The 26,869-nt window shown below is 41.2% G+C and overlaps 1 long non-coding RNA gene across 1 annotated transcript; it reads right to left on the reverse strand.

Moving 5' to 3' along the window:
• Nucleotides 1-6,845: 6,845 nt before the first annotated feature.
• LOC107501096 lies at nucleotides 6,846-10,758 on the reverse strand. Its single transcript, XR_001594691.2, has 3 exons — nucleotides 10,654-10,758; nucleotides 10,015-10,068; nucleotides 6,846-7,006 (listed from the first exon to the last, which is right to left on the reverse strand). It is a non-coding gene; the product is annotated as an uncharacterized LOC107501096 (long non-coding RNA).
• Nucleotides 10,759-26,869: the final 16,111 nt, after the last annotated feature.

Below are 26,869 nucleotides of genomic sequence, written 5' to 3' on the forward strand. Positions count from 1 at the left end.
AAGCCAAGTCAGGACCAAGAGACCACTGAAGCTGCCTCTTTTGTTTGTAAAATGAGGTCCCTTCCTGAAGCACCTGGAATACACTCCAAAAGGCCAACCCAAGGAAGTGCCCAGATAAATTCAATTACACAAATGTACTTGAGTCTCTAATATGTCATCTCAGGTGGTCATAGGTAGACTTTTGAGAAAGAAAAAAATTGTCATAAACATGAATATTTTCTCTATCCAAAAATTACTCTTCTAATACTGCAAGTCCACAAACCCACAACAGAGAAAATCAACGAGACACAAGAAAATTTGTTCTGTTTTTAAACACAAGACATTTCAACTGTGTCTTTACTTTTAAGGAGCTAAATTTTGAAACAGAAAATTGCTTGTGCTGAGTTGTACAGCCTCTTCAAAGATGGAGAAGCTGACTTTGACACTGAAAACTGATTAGAAGCTGGTAATTGCAGATTTATAGAGTGCAACATCTGTTCTTTGTTTAGCATAGCCTTACAACAATTTAAGGAAGATCGAGTCTATAAAATTCTAAAATACTTTGAAAACAATGGCTTCAAAGGGAAACATAACAGTAGGTCAAATGAAAGTGCTGGGCCTTGTAGTCTTAACAGACTGGCAAATAACCAGATTTTGAGATTATGAAATGTTTGTGAAGGGCTCCTGGAGGGTACTTAGTCTCTGCATCCATCAAAATCTTGCTGCTCATCCAAGCAAGAAAGAGCTGGGACACCTATGTGAAGAGCTGGGATCCCTTTGAGACAAAAAGTGAGACTATACTAAAATCTTGTTCTTTAAATGATATAAAAAATAAAATATATATATCAACTACAACATATAACCCGTTTGAGGAATCATATTAGATGTAAAATACTAATAACATTCATTGCTTTTAACTGTTTTCTTTGCTGGGAATAAAGGAGTGAACAAGACTTAGGTATATTCTGTTCTCGTAATGTTCATATTCTTCTGGGAGGAGACAGGCAATACACCAATAAACAAGATAATTTCAGATACTAATTTAGAAAAAAATGAAACAATGTAATGCAGTCAAAATGACTGCAAGTGGGAGTGAAAGGTTATTTTATTTATTTTTAATTTTATAATGAAAAATTTCAAGCAGATACAAATGTAGAGAGTATAAGAAACTCTATTATAATCCCCAGATTCAATAATTATCAATTTTTCCCACATTGACTTCTTTTGGAGTCCTTCCTTCCTTCCTTCCTTCCTTCCTTCCTTCCTTCCTTCCTTCTCCTCCTCTTCCATTTTTTTTTCCTAAAAAAATTTTTAGGGTAAATCTTCTGGACTTTAATGCTAAAATATTTAAAAAGAGATCCCATGCTTCATTCATTCAACTCCTACACACTTGTATGCATCTCTAATAATTAAGGGCCAGTTAAGTTTTTCTAAAACTTTTGCTTAAATTTATAATTCATAAAAATTATAAAATTATAGCTTATATAACTATAACATAACTAGAAATTTTAATATTGACTATAGTTATATAAATTATATAACATACAGTTATAAAATTATAAATTATGAAAGTGACTAAACATTATGAAACAACATTAAAAATAAAATTCTATAAACAGCCCAAACTTAATCACCTGAACTTAGTAACTGTTTCAACTTGGGTGCTGTTTCTCCACCTTTAGAAAAACATTTTTATCCCAATAGAACATAGTGTTAGAAGTACATGTGTCATAAGAGCATGGCTTGCTAAAGCATCGTAAAGTGACTGCATCTTTGTAATTACCACTCTGGCACTCCAGGGGTTTTTTCTTACACTTTATTTATTGAAGAAACTCATCATCCTGCAGTTTTCCACATACTAGAGTCTTTCAACATTTCTTCTAGTCTTATGTTTTCTGTAAAATGATTATTAGATCTAGACTCTCGCCCAGGGTCAAAATCAGTAATAGTGCTGAGCGATAATGGAGCCTGAGGCGAAGGAAAAATCGGTAATACTTACCCCGTCTTTATTTTAAATGTTAATATTTTGTTCATCATAATTTTTTTGCATTATTTTTTTTAAATATTGCATTAAAGTGTTAGTTATCTTGACCACTGAGTTTTTTGGCATCCCCTAGCTGGAGGCTTAGTCAGGCTCAGGTTCAATTTTTTTTCAAGAATATTACTTTATAGCTGTCTGTTTATCCCCCTGTGTATCTTGCATCACATTAAGAGGGACTTGCCTGTTTCTCATTTTTTGTTATGTTCAGAATGGTGAGTGGAGGATGTCAGCTCTGACCACAGCTATTCCATATTGCTGGAAATCCTAGCAAGTGTAATTAGACAAGATATAAGAGGCATTCATAGTGGAAAGGAAGAAATAAAACTGGCATCTATCATGAATGACATAGAAAATACAAAGAAATCTACAAAAAAAAAAAAAAAAGCTTCTAGAACTAAGTGTGTACAGCCAGGTCATGGAATAGGTCAAAATACAAAAATCAATCATTTTTCTATACCTACAGATGAAGAATTGGAAACTGAAATTCAAAAAAACCATTACCATTTATAATAGCTACAAAAAGAATATGACAATACTTAGTTATAATTGAAAATATATGCAGAACCTATGTGGCGAAAAGTATAGAACACTGATGAAAGAAATCAAAGAAGATCTAAGTAAATGAGGAACATATTCTGTTCATATATTAGAAGATTCATTAGAGTTAAAATGTCAAACTTACCCAATTGATCTATAGATTAAAGGCAATCCCAAGTGAATCCCACTATGATTCTTTGTAGATATAGACAAGGTGATTATAAAATTTGTACGTAAAAGTCAAGGAACTAGGATACTCAAAACAATTTTGAAAAAGAATAAGTCGCAAGACTCACACTACCTAATTTTAATGTAAACTATAAAATAAAAGTACAGTGATAAAAACAGGATAATATGGACTATATAATAGGTACATAGATAAGTGGAACAGTATAGAGACTCCAGAAGCAGATCGATTTTAAATACAGTCAATTTTAAATAGTTTTATATAGATATAATTGACTTACAAAAAATTGTACATCTGTAACACCATCACCTCACTCAAGATAATGAACATATTCATTATCCCTAAAAGTTTCCTGTGCCTTTTGGTAATCCTTTCTTTCTACACCTCTCCGCCTACCTCCTATCTCCTGGCAATCACTGATTTGCTCTCAGTCATTTCTGTTGGTTTACAATTCTTGAAATTTAATATTAAAGAAATCATACAGAATATTTTTTTTGTCTTGCTTCCTAAACTCAACATAATTATTTTGAGAATCATCCATGTTGTAGCATCTCTCAATAGTTCATTCTTTTTTATTGCTGTGGAGTATTCCATTGTATCCATTCTTGTTGATGGGCATTCAGGTTGTATCCTGTTTTGGTTATTACAAATAAAGCTGACATGAACATTCATGTGCATTTTTTGGCCATGCAAATAGACTTCTATTTCCATTCCTCTTGGGTAAATATCTAGGTGTGGAATGGCTGGATGAAGTGGTAATTGTGTGTTTAACTTTTAAAGAAACTTCAAACTGTTTTCGAACTTTTTGTACCATTTTACATTGCACCAGCAGTATCTGAGAGTTCCAGCTCTGTCACATCTTCACCAACACTTAATTTTAGCCCGTCTAAAGTGTTTGTGGTGATAACTCATTGTGGTTTTAGTTTGCATTTTCACATTGAAGATCTTTTCCTGACATTGAAGACTTTTTTATGTGTTTATTTGCTATCTGTATATCTTCCTTTGTGAAGTATCTGTTCGAAGTTTTGACAAAGGTATGAGAGCAATTCAACAGATTACCTTTCAACAGATGGTAGTGGAACAATTGAATATTTATACGCAAGCTTTGAATCTCACCCTATACCTCACATCACATACAAAAATTAAATGCAAATGAATCACAGAACTAAATGTAAAATTAAAAAACTATAACACTCAGATTTTAAAAATAACAGAAAATCTTTATGCTTTTGGATCACAAAATGAAATCCTTTAAATATGGAGAAATTGAAATTCATTGAACTAAAAACTTTTGCTCTGTGAAAGATATTGTTAGAAGAATGAGAAGATAAGCCTAGACTGGGAGAAAATATTTGCAAATCACATATCCAACAAAGGACTCATATCCAGGATATATAAAGAATTCTCACAACTCAAAAATAAGACATCAAACAATCTAATTTTTTTAAATGGGCAAAAGACTTGAACACACACCTCACCACAGAACATATACAGATGGAAAATAAACATATGGACAGCTGTTCACATCATTAGTCATTAGGGAAATTCAAATGAAAAGCCAGAATGAGATACCATTACATACCTAATTAGAATGGCTAATATATAAAAAAAAAATTCTCACAATATGAAGTGCTGACAAAGATGTGGAGTACTTGGGACTCTTGTACATGGCTGATGGGAATGTAGTATGGTACAGGACAGGCACTTTACAGAACGGTTTGATGTTTTCTTATAAAGTTAAACATATACTTACCATTGGACTCAGCAAGTTCATCTGTAGGTATTTATTATAGAGAAGCAAAAATGTATGTTCACACAAAAACCTATACACTAATATTTAATAGCAGCATTGTTCACTATTGCTCCAAACTGGAAACTATTCAAATATTCTTCAATGACTAATGGATAAGAATAATAAAAAAACAAACCCGTAGTACATCTATACAATGAAATAATACTCGACAATGAAAAGGAACAGGCTACTGCTATGCACAACCATGTGGCTGAATCTCAAATGCATTACGCTATGTGAAAGAAGCCAATCTCAAAAGAGTACATACTGTATGGTTCGCTTCATGTGACAGTCTGGAAAAGGCAAAAGCATAGGAACAGATCAGGGCGATAGGGGCAGGAACAAAGAGGCAGCACCAGGGAATTATTTTAGGTTTTGGAATCGTTTTGTGTCGTTTGTGGTGCGGATTACAAGAATCTCTGCATGTGTCAGATCTCATAGGACTGCACAACAACGAAAGAGAAGTTGATCGTATGTCAATTTTTAAAAAGTAATAAAAATGATTGATGGGTGGTTTCAAGTATTTATGCAACCGATCCATCCTTATCAGTCTCCTAAACCTGAAATGCTTGGTGAATAAATCCAATGCAACTGGAGATAAGAGCTGGGAGATACACAGTGAGGTCAGGGAGAAGGGCAGGGCCAGCTCAGGTAAAGCCGTAGAAAAAAACTGAAGAAATCTGCTTCTTAAAAATCATTCTGGCTGCAATGTGGCAAATGGATGTATAACAGAGAATTATGAGGACAGGACCTTTTACATTAAAAAAAAAAAAAGATTAATTGAAGAGAGAAGTAAGCATACCTTGAGAAGAGAGGTTTGAATAATTGGAACATTTAACTGGGACTGAGGACAGGGAGAGACAAGAAACCAGTCTGCTTTTAAAATGTGGTGTGGTCTCATGGTTAGAATTTCCTTGTCTGACTGACTCCAGTGATGAAAGGACAGGGCTTCCTTCCAATGTGTTTTCTTGGCCTTCTGCCTCAGAATAAACAAATGTGGTGTCTCCAAGCTTTTCAGAGGGTCCCAAACACAGAGTGACCTGATCCAGACCACAGAAGTTTTACTGCCAACTTCCCCAGCTCACAGCTTGGGCCCTGTTGCTATAAACATAGCACTCAGGAGGCCTGGGCAAGTCTGAACACCTCCTGGAGCTACTTCCTATGCCATCCCAACTTCTCAGGGACAAGTGGGGCTTCAACCGTGAAGAACAGAGCATCGTGGGAAGGGCTAGCACCTCAGACCTAAGAAAACACTGGAAAATGTGGTGGTTAAGGTTGTTGGGAGGCCGGTGAGTCACCATTTGAAGCAGCTTCTCATTTGATGCAGAAATGAGATGATACTTGGGTGTCAGTATAGGTCTTTATTTGCCAGACCCTCTTACCAGCAGCAAAAATGCCAACCCAGCAGATAAAAGGCACAGTGTAGTGGTTGCCATGGGACTGTGGGCCATCGCCCCAGGGGCAGTGTCCCACAGTCAGTGTTGAGACAGAGTGGCGTGTGCTGGCCACTCTGGGGCGTGCAGCGCAACAGAACTGAGCCCCCAGGAGGGCGCACGTGGCCCTGGGCCGAATGCGTGGCCGGAGATGATGCGTCTGCGCCGTCCTGGCAGGCCTGGGCCACAGAAGGCACGATCCAGGGGGAGGAGGTCAGACACATCGATGTTCCTGAGCGCGATGGTTGTGTTGGGGAACTTGTTCTGGAGCAGCAGGGCTGGTGTGTCAGCGTCTGTGGCTGCTCTGGCAATACCGGGCCCTGCGCCGGGCTCTGCGCGGGGGCCCAGGGACAGGATCTGCTTGATGGTCCAGCGCGGGTTGTGGTGCCCAAATCTCCAAGTTCAGTTGACAAAATGGCTGTATGGACGGTTGTCAGGAGAGGGGGAGGGCAAAGGGGAAGAGGAGGAGGAGAGAGAGATTTAAGCCTAAATTCTAAGCATGGTTGACACCTCCTGCCCAAGAGGGCATTTCATTTGGTTCCCAAGATGTTTCTGCACCTCTTTCCTGCTTTGTTTCTCTGCTTCGAAGCTCTGATCACCTTGGTCCTAAGCAAATATCTCCTCCAGGAAAGGGTTAGGCCTGCCCCTGTTGGAATCACTTAGCATGGGGACTGCAGCCAAGCTCTATGGCTTGATTTCAAGTTTCCTTTTGAAAGGAAAACATTTGATACACTTTGCCTGTGCAGTCCTAAAGTCCTTGAGTACACTGAAAACAAAGGGGAGAGTGCTGGCTCAGATATTTAACTCCCTGCCTACACAAACATTGGTAATTACTAAAAACAAAACTCGGTGGTGAGGCGGTGGGGGGGGGGGGGCGGAGGAGGGGAAGCGGAGAACCTGAATATAAAACTTAGCTTTAATTGGCACCAGACAAACCAATGGAAGAGTTTGGTTGGTGAGTCCCTCAGAATATCCCATGCGATGCCTTCATGTGTTCACCAAAGTCGATGTTCAAATAACCGGGATCAAGATGACACCTGGAAAACAAGGAAAGAAAACAAGATATAAACTGGGAGTCAGGAGTAGAGTCAAGCCATGAATCTCAGGTCTTTGTGGCCTTGGGTGGGGACATCAGTGACTCTGTCTTCTGTCAGAGTCTCAGTTTCCTCATGTGGAACATAAAGGGCAAGGACTTGGCCTGCATCTCCGAAACCTGTTACACCTGGAAAGTTTTCATACTGCTTAGACTCTTTAATTTTTATCTCTGGTCTTAAATTTTCACCTCTTCTTTACCACCTATATCCTCATTAATGGGATGTCTCCGCTTGAATATCCTGCCGCTGCCTCAAACTAATTAAGCAAAAATTACATCTCTAGATTAGCCCTCTCAGTCACTCACCTTTCTCTTCTCCCCTTTATCTCAGTAATGAAGGAATATATGGTGTAATCTAATGACATCATTCCCTTCCTTCTTGACATCATTCCCTTCTCTCCCTCTATATTTGGGAGAGAAGTGGGGGTTGTTATCTTCCCCCCATGTCTGAGTTTTCCTGATCTCTGCATCTCTGAGTCCTGTTCTCCTTCTGGTGGCTCTGGGTTCTGTATGTGTCAACTCAACATTAAGAAATCAAATATCCTGCTGCTTCCTGAATCATGAATGGCCTACGTATGTGCAGGGGAAGGCAGTTCTCTCTTCATAAAACATCACACCAATGCGAATAAATGTATCAGACTTTAATAAAGGTTAAAAAATTAAAGTTACACCATATAAGAGAGAAAATTTTTTAAGTCACCAGTACTGTTCTTGTTTTTGTTTTTTGTGGAAAAACATCCAAGAAATGAAATAGTTCACAGGAGGAACCTCTTTAGATGGGTGCTACCCAAAACCCAATAACGTTTTCATGACCTGCTTCCTTCTGGAGAGGCAGCTTCTCTCTTCAAATCTCCCCGCTCTAGAATGGGCATCTTTTCCTGTGTTTGAGAAACTCCACCTCCATCCTATAGGGACTGTCACATGAGGATATCCACCCCCCCCCCCCACACACACACACACCCATCCAGTGCTCAGAAGTTCATTTAGTTGATTCTTATTTATTCCATCCAGAATAACACAGCAAATGGTCCAAGGTGAACTTGGGGTCCCCAAGTCCTTCAGAGCCAGATAACCTGTGGGGGGGGCGTGGGGACCCCAGAGCTGGTTCTCTTTAAGGTGCCCTACCAATGTGAATTGAAAATGGACTTCTTTTCTTTGCAAATATCCATGGGCTAACAGTTGATGCATGCACACACAAACCCCACCCAAGGACAAACATTAATTCCCAGAGATAGCACAGACTAACTTTAGACCCTGAAAGCGAAAACAAGACAAAATTTTCCCCTGCCCAACTTCCTATAGTTTTCAAGGCTGCCGCTTGGAGTTTTACTTTATATTCTTTTGGTGACCAGAATATGTTTATTTGCTCAGCTCTGCTCATTTCCCCATCCATTCTACTCAGACCGTGCTCCCTTAGGACAAGAATAAGAGAAAGGACCTAATGGTTATATACCCTTTAATAGTAGCTTGTGGAGCTTCTCAAAGACTCCTGGAAACTTGGAAAACACTCCTCGGAATGTGAGAAATAGATGAAATTCTTTGATGATGGGCCCATGCTGCTCCCCAATTTCTGTCTGAGTGCGGGGAGTGAGGAGAGGTGTGTGAATTCAAGGGAGTAATTCTTCCAGTTAAAATAGCAATAAAAAGGGTGATGTCTTACCCAAATTTACCAATTCTTACAGTATCTCTCAATGCTGACTGCACATTAGAATCACCTGGAGAACTTTAAAAATACCAATGACTCACGCTTGAACTATTAAATCGAAACCTCTGAGGATGAAATCTGGGCACCACTGTTTTTAAAAGCCTGTAGGTGATTCCAATGTGCAGCTGGGGCTGAGAACCAGTGATGTGTACGGATGAGAAATTACCATTGCTGGAAAAAGTCATATTTTGTTGCACCTGAAATGAATTCTGCAGCCCTGGGCAGCCTCATTCTACTGGGTTCCCTCGGCATTCAAGATTCTGTGTACAATCTCAAATAGCGTGGTGGCTGAGGCTGTTGGATTCCTCTGATGCAGCTGCTGCGGAAGATGTGGGATGACGGTTACCTCCAATCCCAGGGGCGGGTTCCGACTATATAGGCAGACTCTTATTTTTAATGTAAAGAGGTGAAGGCTATATGCCTGACCCTCAACAAGTACAGTACTTCTTGAAATAATGGCGACGACCCCAGAGCACAGATAGGCAGTTACCCTCTTCCACCACAAGATGGCAACACACCAAGCATCACCATAGAACAAAGTTTTAACTGCCAAAATGAAAAAGAATGAACAGTTGAACTTGAAGATATTTTTAAACAACTTTATGTAGCATAGGTAGGTTTTTCTTTTTTGGAGCCAGGGCTCTTTATTCTTTTATATAAGTGAATCAACAAAACTGAAAATTAAAAACAAAGTGATACATATAGCTCATCTCTCTCCTAGACAGTCAAGTCATTTAATTGACATTTGTGTGTTCACAGCTTCTCAAAGACCCCTGGAAACGTGGATGAGCACTAAGCTATTTTATATATAAGGACAATAAGTGGCACCTATTTTGTCGCTCTGCCTAAAAAAATTCTCTACTAGGAAACATGTTTCCGAGTCACACTAGTCCCTAGCTCTTCCTACCCACAATCGGGAGTTTGGGGAAATAACTAATCCATGAAAACACAGAAAGAGTCAGTTATAATAAAATCTCTGAGAACAGTTCCTCTTAATAAAGTTGGCCTTGGCACCAGGGAAAGTGGGTCGGATTTCTTGTCTATGTGTTGGGTCCTAGGAACAGAGGCAGAGTGACATCTCATGAGCAGTTTTTGATTGATAGGTTGACATGTAAGCCTATAGTCCCAGTATTTAAAGAGCCTGTATACCCCAGGGAATCAGAGTCCCACCCTATCTTGGCTGTGTGCTGCCTCTGGGACCCTGGGCACATGGAGATCAATCGTTACCAGAGGGGCAGGGTACCTACCTGGTCATCTGCTCCTGTAGCACCTGAGCTGTCTCCAAGGCCAGTCACTTGACTCTGAAGGGGGGCGGGGGGGAGAAAGCACACAGGATGGTGATAGCATGGTCTGATGATGACTAAAATCTCTCTGAGCCACTTACTTTTTGACTTCTCTCAGGAGAAGGACAAGGTAAGTTCTAGCATTAGTAACTATTCAGATTCCAGGCATCGAACTAAATGCTTTCCATAATGACGTCTTTTACTCCCATTCATAGGTAGTGATCTGGGACTAACCCCACCTCCCGTCTCTTGGACCCCGGGTCTGTACTGCTGGATGCTGCCGAAGAGGAAATCATAAATTCACAGTCTTCAGCATCTCTGAGCTACCCTTTGCCATGTCTCTAGAAAGCATCCTGTCCTTTTCCCATGGTGGCTATTCCGGATCTGAACCACCACTCTCTAATTCCACCCTTACTTCAATTGCCCTCTCAACGGATCGCTTTGCTTCCCAGTGCCAGAGAATATTAAGACCACCTGGCATGAAATCCCTCAACTTCCAGGCTCCCTCCTACAAACTTATTTGTGTCTGCTGCTCCCCAAATCAACACGCTAATGTTAGAGAACAGAGGTGTCCCACCCGTAGACAGACTAGAATCTCCTTACCTGTGTCCTAGATTCCACAGCTTTCAACCCATCCCAGATTTCTCCTGGGCCTTTGCTCTACTAACTTTCATCTCTCTCTCTTTCTGGCTCTTTCCATGTACAAACTCCTTCATCATCAAAAATGAAACAGAACAAAACAAAACCTTCCCTTAACCCTTTGTGAGACCTATAGTAAGTAGCACGAGCCTGCCTCAGATGCCTCAGACCTAAGGGCTCAGCTTCAGATATGGAGCAAGTGTAGAGACACAGCGGGGGGCGGGATGAGAAAGGGGTAGGAGCCCCTTCCCTTCTTCTCTCCAGTCTGCCCACTAGTGGTCTGTTACCACTCAGAAGTGAAACAGTGAAAGTAAACACAGGGCCCCGGCAGCAGTCCGCTGAGCAAATATGACAATGACCTTGAGGTCGAGTCACTGACATCCAAGCTGGCATCAGAGACTTCCGCAGGCTGCTAAGGCTGTGGGCAGCGAGAACCTCGTCCTAGGCTGACCTAGGCCTCACCTTCCGCCAAATCGCACCTTCAGTATCCAAGTCAGAGTGGAAATGAGCCAGGCAAGAATCCTGTCCTTTCCGAGGATGAAACAGGGGCAGGAGCCGCAGCGGAAATAGCACTCACAGGTGAGGGGCGGACAACATCCGGGCCAAGACCAGAATGGGTGGCTGAGTGGGCCTGGAGATAAAACAAGTGGCCGGGGTTGGGGGTGGGGGGACCTAGATTAATGTTTATGTCACTCTCCATATTCAAGCTATAGAAAATCCCCATGCTCAGAATCTAGCCTGGGAAATCTTCCAGACTGCCTTGGCCATCACAGTCATGGCCCCCCTGCAGGCCACAAATGTCCCTCTCAGCAGTTGCTATTACAAGGCACTGACTCAAAGACCTCCTGGGTGCCTACTCAGCAGTTTTCCTAATCATTGCAACAAAACAGCATTGTCCGAACTCATCCTATGTGTCCAGCAATCTGCTAAATATTCTACATAATCCTCTTATTTTATCTGATCACCCCCCTGCTCCATGAAGTAAGTTTTATTATCTCCACCTCACAGGAGAAACCAAAACTTAGGGAAGGCAAGTCATCACTCAAATTTAAGCACCTAGTGAGCAATGGAGCCAGGATTTTAGCCCTGGTCTGTTTGGTTCCATACCCTCTTGATCAAACTGCCCAATGTCTGTGACAAGTATGAGTTTGTTCCAACACACTCAGGAGCAAGAAAAGTTCTATTTCTAAAGTAGCAAGCCCTCACTTGAAAGTTGGCCAGTATCAGCCGTTACTGAAAACTCTATCTTAGCCCAGTTTCCCCAAAAGACAAGAGGGAAAACTTATACTATGCTAAAGCTTTATGGGCAATGGGAGTTATTTCCAGGACAGTGACAGTGAGAGAAAGGGGAAGCGAGGCTGGCCAAAATTTACCCCGTGGGACATTTACTCTCTCATATTTCTGGATATGCCTGGGCCCTCTTGCCGGCCTCAGTGGGTCAAGGTGAGGTTTGACATGGTGCTCCTCCTATCGGAGTGGGCATAATCAAGGCCATGCCAAAACCAAGTGCTCACCCGCAGGGTGGCTGAGGCAGCTTCTGTGTTAGGAGGAGGTAACAGTGGCAGCAGAGGCTTTCCATTGAGCAGGGCTAGGAAAAGAGCATGGGTGGAGGCAAGTGGGCGCGAGCATATCTGACTTAACATTTTTTTCAAGACCAAGTCCAGTTTCTTAGGTTGGCATCCAAGACCGTTCAAGCCTGTTTTTCCAGCCTAGTCCACTGCGCCTCCACACCCCCATCCCATGTCTTTGGGGGCCACCATTAGTCCATGGAGCTCCTATACATGAATGAGAAAAATGCATTACCTTAGCTGGTCACGGCCCTGTGGGCTCTGGGTTTGGCTGGCAGAACAATGTTTTGGTGTAAATTAGAAAAATAAAACACTCTTTCTTCCTAGTCATCGCTCATGCCAGTGTGCACAGCTGGATTTTGATATGCCCCTTGGCCATCCGTGCCCAGAGGCATGGCCAAGCACACTAAATCTCAGACGGGGAAACAGGCCCAGAGAGGTAGAGGCTCTTAGCCAGAGTCAGAACCCAGTCAAGGACCCAGTTTCTAACTTGAATTTAGTTGCTGCTTCCTACTTCACGCCCAAGGCCCGGTTGGGCAGCTGAAAGACTATCCCTCCTCTACCCATATAGAAATAGTTTTTGAAGTTTGCTAGATGTATCTGGCATTGACCCCATGTTTTGGCCTGTTCCAGTGCCCAAGGCTGTACCCCAGCTTTCCCTTCCCCTCCCTCATGACCTGCAGAGAATCTGCTGCTGGGTCCTTTGCCAGTGACCTCACAGGGAACTGCTGCCTGCTGATTTCCTGTTTTTATATTCTTTCTTCCAATGCTTGTTTTTTCTACTTTGTTGTTCTTCGGTCATTTTTGGTTCTCCTCCCTTGGGCCACCCTGCAAAAATGAAACTTTGTTTTTTTAATTATTTTAAATCCATGTTTAGATAGGGAGACGTTATACCTCTTTTTTCCATTTGAGTGTTATTTCTCCTCCTCTTTCTCTCCCTCCTCCTTCCCTATGGCTATTTCCCAAATGATAGCCTTCAGGTTCCACAGTTTAGAAGAAACAAACTCAAAAAAAGCTGGGTCTGCAAATACCGTGTGAATTCAGGGTTCTGTCTCTACTAGAGCTCTGCCATCTGTTGAATGCTGTGGTAGCCTGAAGGGAAGAAACATGCTAGCTTCCCCACTGTGATATCCTAGGCTCCCTAAGACAAAAGGCACAGTCTCCACTTAAAAACCATGTGGGCTCTCCGTTTGTTCAAGATCAAGTCCAAATCCCTTAGCATGCATCAAAAACCCCTCCAAAAGGTGGCCCAGTGCAGCTTTCCAACATAGTTCACTGTTTTTCATCTGCTTCTACCTCCCTACACCCTGCTTCCTTTATTCCAGCCCCAAAGTATCTGTCTTGGAAACACCAAGCTCCTTTGTGCCTCCCTACTTTTCTACTGCCGTTTTTCTGCCTAAAATTCGTTTCCCTTTCTCTGCCTCAGGAACTCTTACTGGTGAATAATTCAAATGTCACTTCTCACTGATGCCTTCACCAACTCCTCCATGCTGAATGTTACTCCTTCTGTGTTCTTTTGCACTTCTTTCCTCAGTATAAATACAGTGTATTTATATTTACTCTTAAGAGTTAAGAACCTCACTTGTGTGCTCTCGTTGGTGGGATTTGACTCACTTGAGCAATGCCTCCTTTTGTATTATTCCAGTCTCCTCCTTCTCCTTCTCTGGATTAGTAACATGTATTTATATTTATCTGCTTTATATGTGTTTATCTATTGAATAAATGGCTTTCTCTCCCGTGTATGAATGTTTTGGTAATTGTAGCATTAAAATATGATTAGACCACTAGGCCTGAGGAGCAAGCTCCCTGTGGTGAAGTGTGAGTTGAAAAGGTTGGCCACTCTCAATGTGGATCTCTCCCTGGGACACTGTGGATCACAAAACAGGAAACCAGAACCTGGGGCAAATGGAAAAGGAAATGCTTACTGTGTCTTCAAGGCAGTGCTTATCAAAATATAGTTTGTGAAACAACTGCATCAGAATCACTTGGGTGAAGGGGGCAGGGTTAAAAATTCAGGTTCCTGTGCCTCGACTTTAGCATTATGAATCCAAGTTTCGGGAGGCAGTTCTAGGAATCTGCATTTTAATAAACCACCAGGAGATTCTTCTGTACCAGACTTTGAGAACTACTGATCCAGGTGCTTCAAGAGCTAGAGTTCATGCTACTGAAACTGTGCTGGTCACTAGCTGTCAAACCTCCTGAATGTCTAATTCAGGGCTTCTGTTCAGGCCTGGTTAGTATGCTCTTGTTGGTAGTATATGACCCATTGGAACATTGCCTCCTTTTTGAAACTTTTCACTCTCTCCTTCTCCATGACAACCCATGTTCCTGGCTCATATCCTAACTTTAATCATTCATTTCTATACTCCTCACCTGATTCCTCTTCTTCCAAATGCCCCACACTCTTGGGTCTTCTTCCAGGTCCTGACCTTGGCCTTGTCCTTTACATTCCACACCAGACCTATGGCTTCCACCACCACAGGCTGACAGATACCGATGGTGTCTGAGTTGATGTTTCCTGCACAGATGCTCTTCTTGGCTTCCACCCCATAAATACAGCTCCCTCTTAGAGCTCTCCACTAGGATAGTTTCAAGCATTCCTAATTGTATATTTCTAAAACCATACAGTATTTTTTAAAATATATTTCCTATCTTTGTAAAAGGTACCCACTTGGACACTGGATACCTGAGCGTCAACCATTCCTGTCACTTACTAGCTGTGTCACCTTGGACAAGTTGCTTATCTCTCTATACCTCCACTTTCTCACCTAAAATATAAATGTAATGGCAGTACCAGTCTTGCTGGGTTGTGAGGATTAAATGAATTCAGGCATAGAATAGTACCTGATGTGGTGGAAGTGCCCAATAAATGCACAGCACGACCACTAATGATGATGACACTAATAAATACTTAGTAGTTAACAATCATTTTTCTTTCTCCCTCACAGCCTACCCAATAAGCAATCACAATCCATTTTTTCTCTTTAACGCTCCTTCTCTGCTATCTGTCCCTTCTTCTCTATCACCTCTGCTCAATCTTAGTCAGAATATTCTTATTTCTCCCCTGGACTTGTCTAGGACTGGTCTCCTGCCTAGACTCCTGTCTTCTCTTTCACCTTTGAGGTTCCTTAAAGACAGAGCTTATGTGTTATTTCTTTTTGTGTTCCCCAACACCAATTGAGTGAAGATTATTTACAGAATAAGTACACAAGTGAAATGATAGATGGATGGATGGATGGATAGGTAATGGAAGGGTGAATGGACAAAATCAGTGCATTATGTAGAAATCTTTGAAGGGGTAAATGTCTTATAAGCCAAGGTGGCAATGGACAATGAGGAACTTGGAAAAGCAAACCCTAATTAAGTTGTAATCCCCAGAAAGTGCTTCTAAAAAGTAACAATGGCCCAATCGATTCTATTAATACATATGAGGAAGCATGTCTCCCAGAGGAATGGGGTCTTCAGATATTAGAAGAGGAATCAATATCCATAAGTGGTCAGTATTCCTTCAGTTCAGTTGATAGAAGGTACTGTGGCCCAACAGAGATATTTTATCTGCCTTTCCTGACTCATGTGAAATATTCTCTTTGAACCTTCCCACTTCTCTTCTGTTTATTCCATCCTCTTCATGGGAGTGGGCCTTTTTAATGACTAATTTAGTCTGGGGACCAGATAAGCATTGTCCTATCCTTGGAAAGTCCTCACATTTTATTTTGTTTTCAGTACCTCATGAATATGGTTCTTGTAGCTCTGCCCTCAAGAGCCCAGTAAGTTCTGAATGCATCAACACTGAGTTTCTGGACCTGTGAAGCTGATGACCAGATATGTGACCATAGAAAACTGTACTGACCCAGGCAAGCCTGGGTAGCCAACTGGAGTCCCAAGTTGTAGGTTTCCTCAGTCACAGAACTGTATTTTCCAGTGACATAAGTAATGTCTGGGTGAGTTCATTCAAGGAGTCTTGCCTTCAGCATCACCGTTTCTGGGAAATGTTACCTAATTCATTGGAAAACTCCTTCACTAATTGGCCACTTAATATTAAGTTTGATGGTTCTGCTTTCCTTATTCATTGACTTCTGATTGACAATATGCAATAAAGATGGCAAATATAAGGCAGATATATTGCTACTATTCCTCTGTATTCTTTGCAAACATTGCTAATGAATCATGGCTTTCTTTTCTGTTCATTCGGTTTTCAAATTCTTTCAACACAACCTCCCGGGAAGACACTACCAATCAATTAAAGTTGATAGATGAGATGTAACTGTAAAACATGCCAACCCCAAATCCAGTGGCTTAACAAATACAATTATATTTTCTCATGATTCTGTGGGTCAACAACTTGGGCTGAACTCAGCTGGACAATTCTTCTGCTGACTTTGTCTGGCACCTTATGGCTTTATGAGGACTGGAAGGTCTAAGATGGCCTCACTCACAGGACTGGTAGTTGGAATCAGCTGTCGATTGAACCACATATCTCCAGCAGGCTGGCCCAGGCTTCCACATGTGGTGTGCTTGTTCTTATGTGCTTTTCAAGCCTCTGCTAAGGTCCCACTGTCCAAAGCAAATCATGTGACCAAACCCAAGGTCAATATGGAAGGGGCTTCACAAGGATGTAGATTCACAGAAGCATGATTTACTGAGGGCCATTTCTGTAACAATATACTCCAGGTGTGATGGCATTTCATTGATCAGAAACTTATTGAATGCCTGCTATGAGCCAGATACTGTGCCTGGCACTGAGTATAAAATGGCAAAATAATTGGAAAGAATTTTGCACACTGGAAAGACTCTGACTAGATGAAAGAGGGAAGAATTTAAACCAGTATCTGAGTCATTGGATGAAATAATCCGTGTGTGTGTGTGTGTGTGCGCGTGCGCACGTGTGTGAGAAGGAAGAAATGTGTTGAATTACTTATATAATTTCTTCTATTCTCCATTTCATGTATATTTGTACAACATAGATTGAATGAGTAACTCTACTATTATCCATTGTGATGTGTCCCTTTAAGCTTTTCTTCAGACTCTAGCAAATTTAAAACAATCATTTAAGTGTATTCTTCAAGACCACAAAGAGCTGCTTGAGATTTTTTTCCCTTAGAAACCGGGCCAGCTCTGAGGCTGAGGCCCATTTTTGCTAACTCTGATATTCTCTCCCTCCCTGCATTCCTGCTGCCCACAGCTGCTCCAGTCCAGAGTGAAAGTTCAAAGGCCAAATGCTTATGGTACAAACAGCCTCTCCAGCAGTGATGGCAAAGAGACAACTCCACTTATGAAAACAAATGATCATTCCTTCCATTTACATAGCTCTTGAGCCTTCTTTTCCAAGCATATTCATATCCTTTCTCTCATCTGGTTGATTATACCCAAAACCTTTTGAGGTGGGCAGGGCGGGTAACAAATTGAGAAACCGAGGCCTGGAGAGGGGAAGTGACTCTCTCAGTGAGTGACAAGGCTTAAAATAAAGCTCCAGCTTCCTGCTTTCAGATCTTGGCTTGTCCAGTAGATCACACTGCCATATAGGGCTGCATGCTGTCCCCCAGTTCTATGAAATCTGCTTTTAAAACCCCTCTAGGGTTCTCTACTCCACACCTTATAGTTACACTAATAACCATTTTAAACTTGTTTTACTTTGCATTCACTTGGGAAGAATGAGGGGAACGCATCAAATATTTCCCCAGATGTTGACTTCTAAATCTTTTGTTGTCTAGAGAAGATAGTGAATTCTCTTTGAAGCTCCAACTTGCAGCCCATAAATGATCCAGTATCCACCTGATGGAAAACAGAGGCCAAGAGCCAATTTCACTATGGGTATCCAACATACCTCCTAAAAAACAACATGTGATACAGGAAGAAAATTAAAGTTAACATCAAGAGAAGGCTAAGAGAGGATAATTCACCGCTAGAGAGAAGAATGCAACTGGAGGAAGTCCAGTGTGTGAGAGATAGTAGACTCTTTGCCTTCACACTGCTGGAAGGTTTTGGGTGAGATGCAGACTGCACCAGGAACCTACTTCTGCCTGGCTCATCTTCCTTGAGAGTGTTGATTTTCTATATCACCACCTTGGAGCACAGGAACCCATTGGAAAGCTGGGATGAGAGCAAATATCCTGATTCTCATGGAGAGTGAGAAATGGTGATGCCACTGCTATCTTACATTCCTTGCTCATGGCAGACCTGACAAACTTTTTGCTTGAGATTGGAAATGGCTTAGAGTCTTTTTTTAGTATAACCCTTGAGGCATCCACCACCACTTGATTAGACTGGCATGCCGGATGAAATCTCTCTGCCAACTCTACAGTTGTTGGTGACCCAGAGGCCTTGCAGAAAGGAGGCAGAAGTGCAGAATTATTCAGGTATGCATGAGGTGAACATTCTTAGCTCCTAGAGGTCCACATCTTTTAGGCTTGAAATACAAGGGGCATGGTCAACTCTAAACAAGAGCCTGCTACTACGAGAGAAGGGACCGAATGCCTTTGACACTGGCCTCAGTACTGCGAAACTTGCCTTGGAGTTTTTTCATGGCGTTAACATAGACTCAATACTGGCAACTCATCTACAAGATTCAAAAACACAAGAGCATTAAAAGTCACAAGAGGAATGCTCTGAACAATGTTGCTAAACAAATTTATTGAATGAAGGAAAAAAATAGCAGAGCAGCTAAAGCAGAAAGGGACAGTAGAACACCTCTGGTTTATACCTCTGGTTAACCAGTAAGGAAGCAGGACCAATTAGGAAGGCAGCTTCCTCAATGCCACACAGCAGAGCTGGAGCCCAATCTCCTTACTCTTAGGCCAATACTCTTTCTGTTTCACCACACACATCCCCTTGCTTCTACATCCTGATTTGTATTCCTCCATAAATCTTTTGAATACCCCAGCACTCTTTCCCCATGCAGCCACCTCCTTTCTTGGGGGAAGATTATTAGTATGCAGATTCAGTCACAATTGGTGTTTCTGCTCCGAGGTCTCTGGATTGTTCTTCAAATTCCTTCAGGGGAGATATGTTAAGTGAGGAGTAAGCACTGTGTAATAATGGGCTGGCAGAGTCTTACAAAACTCAAAACACATTTATATCCCAATTCACCTGTCTGTGGCCAGAAGGCAAAAAAGATGGCATGGAAATGTAATGCTCAAATATGCTAAAGGCAGGTACATACCACCAGGGCTGATGCACATAACATATATTCTAGAAGAATCCCAGACCTGAGGCTCTAGGAGATAAGTAACTCCCACAGATGACTTTGAATTAAGAGCCCTTGCTTTTACAAGAAGTTGTATTATAATCGTGGCCCCCATTTCATAGCTGGTGTTTCTAACCGTCAGAGGAATCTGGCTAGTCTCTTCTTCATCTTGTACCATGAAAACAGCATTGCACCTGAGCCAACAGGCCTAGGCTCTGGTTTTAGGTCGTCCATTCCCTTGCTCCTCCCCTTTTACTGTTTGTGTAGTACTTTAGGCCAGCCTCTGGATTTCATTTTCTTAACATGTGAAAATCCAGAAGCTGCAAGCAATTTGACTTCTGGGAATGTATCCCCCACAAATAGTTAAGAATTTATGCAAATATTGAGCTGTATGAATGTTCATTACAATGTTATTATTGACAGAGGAAAAGTCATAATAACCTAAGTGTCCAGCAATAGGGGACTGATTAAATAAACTTAGTGCTCCAAGTAATAGTAATATGCAGGCATTAAAATGATGTTGAGAAATGTATCTACAGCCACAAAAAAAAAAAAAAAAGTTAGGTAAAAGAAGGAAAGAAATCCTAATAGTATATACAGGATTAACTCATTTTTGTTGAAAAAAAATACATTCGTGTGTTTATAATATATATTGTATGTATAACGTGCATTACATTATGTGCAATATATTGTATAGGTATAATAATACAAATATATATTTACTTAAGAGGGTATTCTAAATTTCTAACATGGTGTTACCAGTGATTGTTTAAAGTAGGTGAAATAATGAACATTTTACCATTTGTTCTTTTTACTGATCTATATTGTCTAATGTTTCTATAATGAGCAGTGGTGCTTTTGATAAGAAAAAGCAAGAAAAGAAACTTTATTTTGAAAAAAAGTGGGGTTGACTGTGATTATTCAAGTTCAATCACACTGAAGAATTCTGTAAGGAAAAACTGCTCCCTTTAGAAAAGAGAGCGGAAGCCTACGCCCTGGGGTGAGAGCTAGGGCAGCCGCTTCTCCCTTTGACTTGGCTGGTGGGAGCTACGTAAATATCCTCTTAGCCCAGCTCATGCTCTGGCCTGGAGTTACTCATCTCTAGCTTTCTGGCCTCATTTTGACTCACTCTTCAGACATCATTTGAAAAGAATTTCTGTTTAACCACAGCGCCCACATGAAGAATCCTACTAAAACTTTATTTTAACTAAGTTCTAGCAGACAGATGTCTTAAATTAGCTCCACCAGCCTCAGAGGACACCTCCAAATCCCTAACTTCCAGAGCAGTTGTTGCTGGTGGGCCTGGCCATCTGGGAGACAAACTCCATTTTATACACACACAATCAGTCTCTCACTCACGCATGTACACACACATACACATGCACACGCACCTACATCCACAGAGTCTAGTCATCAATTGACTACGTGTCCCTTCCTCTGCTTGAATTCTCAGTAAGGATTGGAGGCCACAGAGGGACTCAGTCTGACTGAGCTGTGGATGAACTGCTCTGTTTCGTTGGACGCTCTAACATTCTTACCACATTTATGGTGGCCTCCACTCTCTCTTTCTCTCCTCTGAATGCTGATTTTCCTTTCTGTTTATCTTTTCCCTCAGACCCATACAAGGGAAGCTCTCCCACCCCTCTCAGCACTAAGGGACTTTTGCATGGGCTTCGACATTCACTTGGCTGGTCCCTTGGGGACGCCTTCATGTGCTGTTATTTTTCCTTTTATGTTTAAGGTCCCCTGGGGCCCCCTTGACCATTGTGGGCTGATTACACTGGCTCAAGCCTAGACTCCACTGTGTGTGTCCACAGCAGTGCAGCAGGGTACGGGTGGTGGGAAATGGAGATGGGGGGCTTTCCCGCATTTTTTAAGATAATATAATAAGGTCATGGTTAAGAATAATATGGAAGTATGTTAGAGGAAGCTTGATTGTGAGACAGATAGAGAAAAACAGCTCCCATTACCCCACCATCCAATGGCAGAATGCTGCTGTCCCAAGCCCTACGACTAGGCATGCTCCCCTGTTTTAGCTCTTGACCACCCCTCTGCCTGTGACAATGAAGGTCTTCCTGTGATTTCCTAAGAGTCCCCAGGCTTATTTCCCACAGTTTCCCTCTGCTCCCAGCACATACAGTCTTTCTTTCATTGTGTCCCTGTTTAACCCATGACAACTCAGAGTCTAACTCAGCCCTCTGTTGATTTCCAAATAGCATCTCCGCATCATGAGCTCAGTAGCTCCCATGCCTGGCTTCCTGGGCAAGTGCTTGAACTCCTTCCCCACTACCACACACTGTCTTTCTGACATTTAAGATCTATCTCACTTCCTGCCCCCACATCTCTTTGCTCTCTCATTTCTTAGTCACGGCATTTACATTCACCCCTTTCTCTGAAGCGCAGGCACCTGCTCTTCTTCCTTCAGCTCTCACTCAACTGTGAACGCCTACCATCCATCAGACAAACCATTCCTCCTGAGCATCAGTTCAAAGTTGAAGGTTTGTGTCAACCTTCTCATCATCTTCCTGGCCCCCACTATATGAGGCTTGAGGGAGCACTTGATACAGGCTTCTAATGTACACCTAGCATTTTGAATTATAATTAACTGTCTCTCCTCTGTCCATAAATGCGCTTGATGAGGGCCAGGAGTTGGTCTTCCATGTCTATTCCCAGCTCGACTTATTACTTATTTTTTTAACATGAGTATGAACAGATGTTGAATAAACTTGTGCTGGATAACACTGGAGATAAGACTGAGTAACACCTAATAGTGGACTGGCTTATAGATTTGTGTCCCCAATCAAGAGGAAAGCTGAAAAAAAAAAAAAAAAACTGCATTGGGCAGAAAGGAATTCATCTGAGGTAAATGGGGTGTGGGTGTGATAGGTCAGGAAAAGCCTTCCCAAAGGGGAGAAGCCCCTGCGAGCTTTCCCCAGGGGCCTGCTTAATGAGGCCCACCCTATCTTACTCCCTGTTCTTCATTCAACACCATTTATCCAGCATCAACAATGTATACAAGGTCCTGAATGGGGAATCTGAGGCAAAAATCAAACAGCTTGTCCAAGGTTCCCCAGCTAGTTAGTGGAAGAGCTGGAAGACAAACGTGATTCTCACTCCAAAGCCCTCACTCTTCATCTCGATGTCAGATGTTTGAGATGAAGGACTTCTAGTTGTTTTGTCCAGCCTGTAATCTTCTGGGAATCTGAATTTCCAGCAGCTGGAGTTAGTCAGCCTTTAGAGCAGCAGAGAGAAGGAACAAAGCACACTCCAAAGTCTCTAGTAGGGTTACCTGTCTAGTTGGTTTCCGGTCTCAGCTGATTCCTGCTGGTGGTGCACAGGCTGGGCATTTGGGGGGACAAGTGCATCTACCTCCAGTTCTAAGACAAACAATGCAGCAATGGTTGGCTGGAATGTTTAGAAGTGGTGTTAGCAACCCAGACTTGGGTTTCTGAGACTTCCTAGGCAGCTGCTCCCTTGGATTATTCTTCTTCCTCCTGCCACCTGTAGTCTAAATTTAGTGACAACGACAGTAGAGTCACTTTGGCAAGTCACTAGTCTGCACCATCTCATCAAGGCCGCTGTGGGGTTGGGGAATGGGTTGGGAGCCCCATGATAATTGCCCTGGTAAGGTCTCCTGCGCTATGGGTTTTTAAAATTTTTTTTCTTTGCCTATATAAATAATATACAATTTGGAAAATGCAAACATAAAGAAAATAAATAATGTCTGTATTCCCTTCACTAAGAGGTTTTATTGTTAGTATTCGAATCATATTTTTATTCTGATAATAATATAATCTTATCAATTAAAAAACAGACGAATATGAGCAATAAAGAATCCCAGCATTCAGAAATATCATGTTTTAGTGTATTTCTTTTCAATATTTTTCTATTTATATTTTGTTTACAGAATTAAAATCATACCACACAACTAATTTTGTATCTCGCTTTCTCCACTTCCCATTTTGCAAAATAAGCTGTCTCCAAGTTGTTATTTTAAACTCTTTAAGACCATTTGTTATTCACTATTTCCAAAAACCACGACTTACTGAACCATTCCCTTATTCTGGAATGGTTGCTTCTTTTTTTTTTTTTTTTGTAATTACAAATTACACAACTTGATGGTGAACACCTTTATGTCTGAATTTTAATGACATTTAGAATTACTTCCCTCAGATAGATTTCTACAAAGATGATAATAAGGTAAAAGGCTATGCATATTTTTAAACATTGCGATCCTTGTGCCAAAATATTTTACAAAGGAGCTAGGTCGTCTTACATGATCTCCCCGCAAAAATGCAGGGGAGTGAATAGGCAACATTTTTGATGTGAGTGAAACAAAGCTCAAAGAAAGACAGACAGAAATTGGATTCACTGGCAAATTTTAGCCTAAAGGGGAAGATCAGAATGGGAGAGAGTGAAGTGTCAGCTCTTGCAGAGAACTTTTACAAAAGGATTATGAAAATGAGAGCCTATAAAGACTTCTCCCAGGTAAAATGGGGAAGTTGCTAGCTCTTCCTCTGCTCACCTTCTGGGGCAACTCTCTCCACTTCTCCTAGGTCAAAGGGCTGATCAGTGGTACCAGCCAGCTTCCCTGGGGACAGAGAGCTTTCCCCATGACAGTCACCATCCAAAAAGCAGAAACATACCAGTAGGAAGAGACCCTAAAGACACTTTGCTTCAACACCTCATCTATCAGATCAAAACCTAGGAAAATAAAGTAACTTGCTGAAGAAGTGGTTCAGAGCTAGTTTGTGGCAAATCTTAGTCTAATATCCATATTTCCACCCACATTTGATGGCAAATAAAAATCTTTGCATGTCACTTGAGGTCACAATCCTTGTTACATGATTTCTTGTACACATATATCCCTCTACACATTTCCTTCATTAAGTTTTGAGGGTATTACTAATGTTGCACAGTTGATTATAGTACTTAGAAGGTATTTTTTTAAAAACTAATAAGTGTCATAGTTTCTTGACTGATCAGTATACAGCACTAAGGTGAATGGTTTCTCGTCTTTGCTAAATTTCTGGGTGTACTTAAAGGAAGTTAATTAACCTGAGGTTTCCATCCACCTGTGCTCTAATTCATCCATGTACTATCTGCTCTTGAAGCATCATGACACATCATAAAGAGAATTATAGCATGTCAGTATGAGTTTTGTGGCCTTTCTCTTTTCATATACATTAAAACTCCTGAAATAGGTTGAATTTCAGCTATGACTCTGCTGTTAAGAACTTATTCATGCTGAATTCAAATGTTATTTCTTTCAGGAAAAAGAAAAATCCTTTCACCTGCATAGGCTAAAGTGTTGACTTTCTTTTCTAAATTTCGGTTGTTTATACCAGTGGTTTGAATAACCCTATTTGAGTATGAAAATTCTTTTTAACTTCGAAAAATGTTCACAGAACCCACATGACAATAATTGTTCTTTTAGCACTGATTTTAAAAGTTCATGATGATCAAAAAAACAGCATGAAATCCTAACCTTTAAGTGGCTACATATTCTGCCAACCACCACATGAAATTAAAAAATAAAGTATATGCACCTTATAGATTGGCTGAGTCATTTTACAGATATAAGGATTTGTGATGCTTAGTACAAATCATGGACTACAAGGGATCCAAAGTCCAAAATTCACGAACCACTGGCTTATTGCATTTGTTTATAATGAGTCATAAACCAAAGGATGTTGCTTGTGCTGTCCTGTAACTCTTCAGGATAGATTATATCCTTCATTAAGATTGAATACTTCCTGAGGACAAGAACTTCCACTTACATGCATTCGAACATCCACAATGCTAATAATACAATCAATTAAGAACTATTAATCGAGCATTAGCAACGTGCAGGACATTGAACTTGACTCTGTGGAAGATACAAAGTGTAAGATCCAGTTCTTACAGCCTCATTATAGAGACATGACAAATGGATGAATTTGCCTATATATTTTAGGCAGTAAATGGATTAATGGATTCATGAATTAACTCTCTGAGAGCAAGGCTTGAGAAATAAAGTAACAAATTACTGCCTCAACCCTATAGGTTACAGAATTAATTATGAAATTAATTGAACAGACCCTCAATGCTATGTGCAGGAAAAAAGAGTGTGTCAGTGAGGAGGAAAGCTTTGTAGAGAAAAGCTTTCAGTGTGAACCTGAAAGATAGTTAGGACATGGCTGCTTCCTTTGGACCTGACAGGTGCTCAGAGAATAACTGAATGAAGGCATGCATAGGCAAAGCACTTTGTGCCAGATAGGCACAAGGCGAAATTCTCATTCTTATAAAAAATAACGTATTTTTTTTTTCTGAAACACATAGGAGTCAATTTCTTGAAGGGAGCAGTGAATAAAGCAGGGAGGTGTTTTTTTATCTTCTACCAAGAGTCCTGCATCCCATAATCTTTTAGAATGTAATTACTGGAGTCCAGAGGAGAGAGTATTGAGGCTTCAATGGTAAAGCGACTTGTCCCAGATTGTAACAACCATTAGTAGCAGAGCTGGGATTTAAACTCTGGGTGCTGGGCTTTAAGTCTAGGCATCTTTCCTCTCTGTCTTGCTAACCCTGGAATTCCCTCTCTTTCACTGAATTTGTTAAAACAACTTGTCTAAAATAACTTTGCCTAAGGCTAATTCTTTCCACCACCTTCTTATTCTAATTACAATGCTGGACTGGCCTTTTTTTTTTTTTTTTTTTTTTTTTTTTTTTTTTTTTTTTGCTATATAAGCATGCCTTAATTAGAAATTAGAAGCCACTGCTGGGTAGCTTCAAAGAGACTGTATTGGCACCCCAAACCATACTTGTAATAGAAAAACTTAATTACAAAATCCAAACTGTGGCTTTGTGGAGTGTGATCTCATGAACGTGGATGGGTAATAGGGATAGTTCTGGAGAGGCCCTCTCCACTGCCATTAGTTTTCACACACCAGAGAGAGCTGCCTACTCTGGATACCACACATCAATTAGGCTGAGACCCTTCCAGGGAAGCTGCCACCATCTCGGTGGTCTGGAGAGTTGGTTGGTGGGCACTGGGATCCTTCTGGCCAAGGATGCTCAAGGCTCAGAAACCTGAGAGTAAAATTACCTCCAAATTCCTTGGCTGTCTGTGGGCTGAAATCAAGCTATGGGTAGAGCCTGTTCCATTGTGAAGTAACTGGCAAATTCTTTGCTAAGAGATCTTGGGTCCTCCTAACTGGATTTTTTTTTTTTTTTTAATCTCAGTGATAATTTTCTTCATCACTATCCTGGGCCTTCATGCTTTCTCTTTTCTGACATTCACTAATAAAGTCTTGCTCTCCAAGGCTTAATTCATTAATCTATTCACTCGACACCTATCTACTGTTTGGGGTTAACATAGTGTAGTCACCACTTCAATGGGCCATTATATGATGTGACTTCTACCTCTGAGTCTACTGCTCCCTAGCTGCGT

The sequence above is a fragment of the Rousettus aegyptiacus genome, unplaced genomic scaffold (assembly GCF_014176215.1).
Source record: "Rousettus aegyptiacus isolate mRouAeg1 unplaced genomic scaffold, mRouAeg1.p scaffold_m13_p_3, whole genome shotgun sequence".
Lineage (NCBI taxonomy): Eukaryota > Metazoa > Chordata > Mammalia > Chiroptera > Pteropodidae > Rousettus > Rousettus aegyptiacus.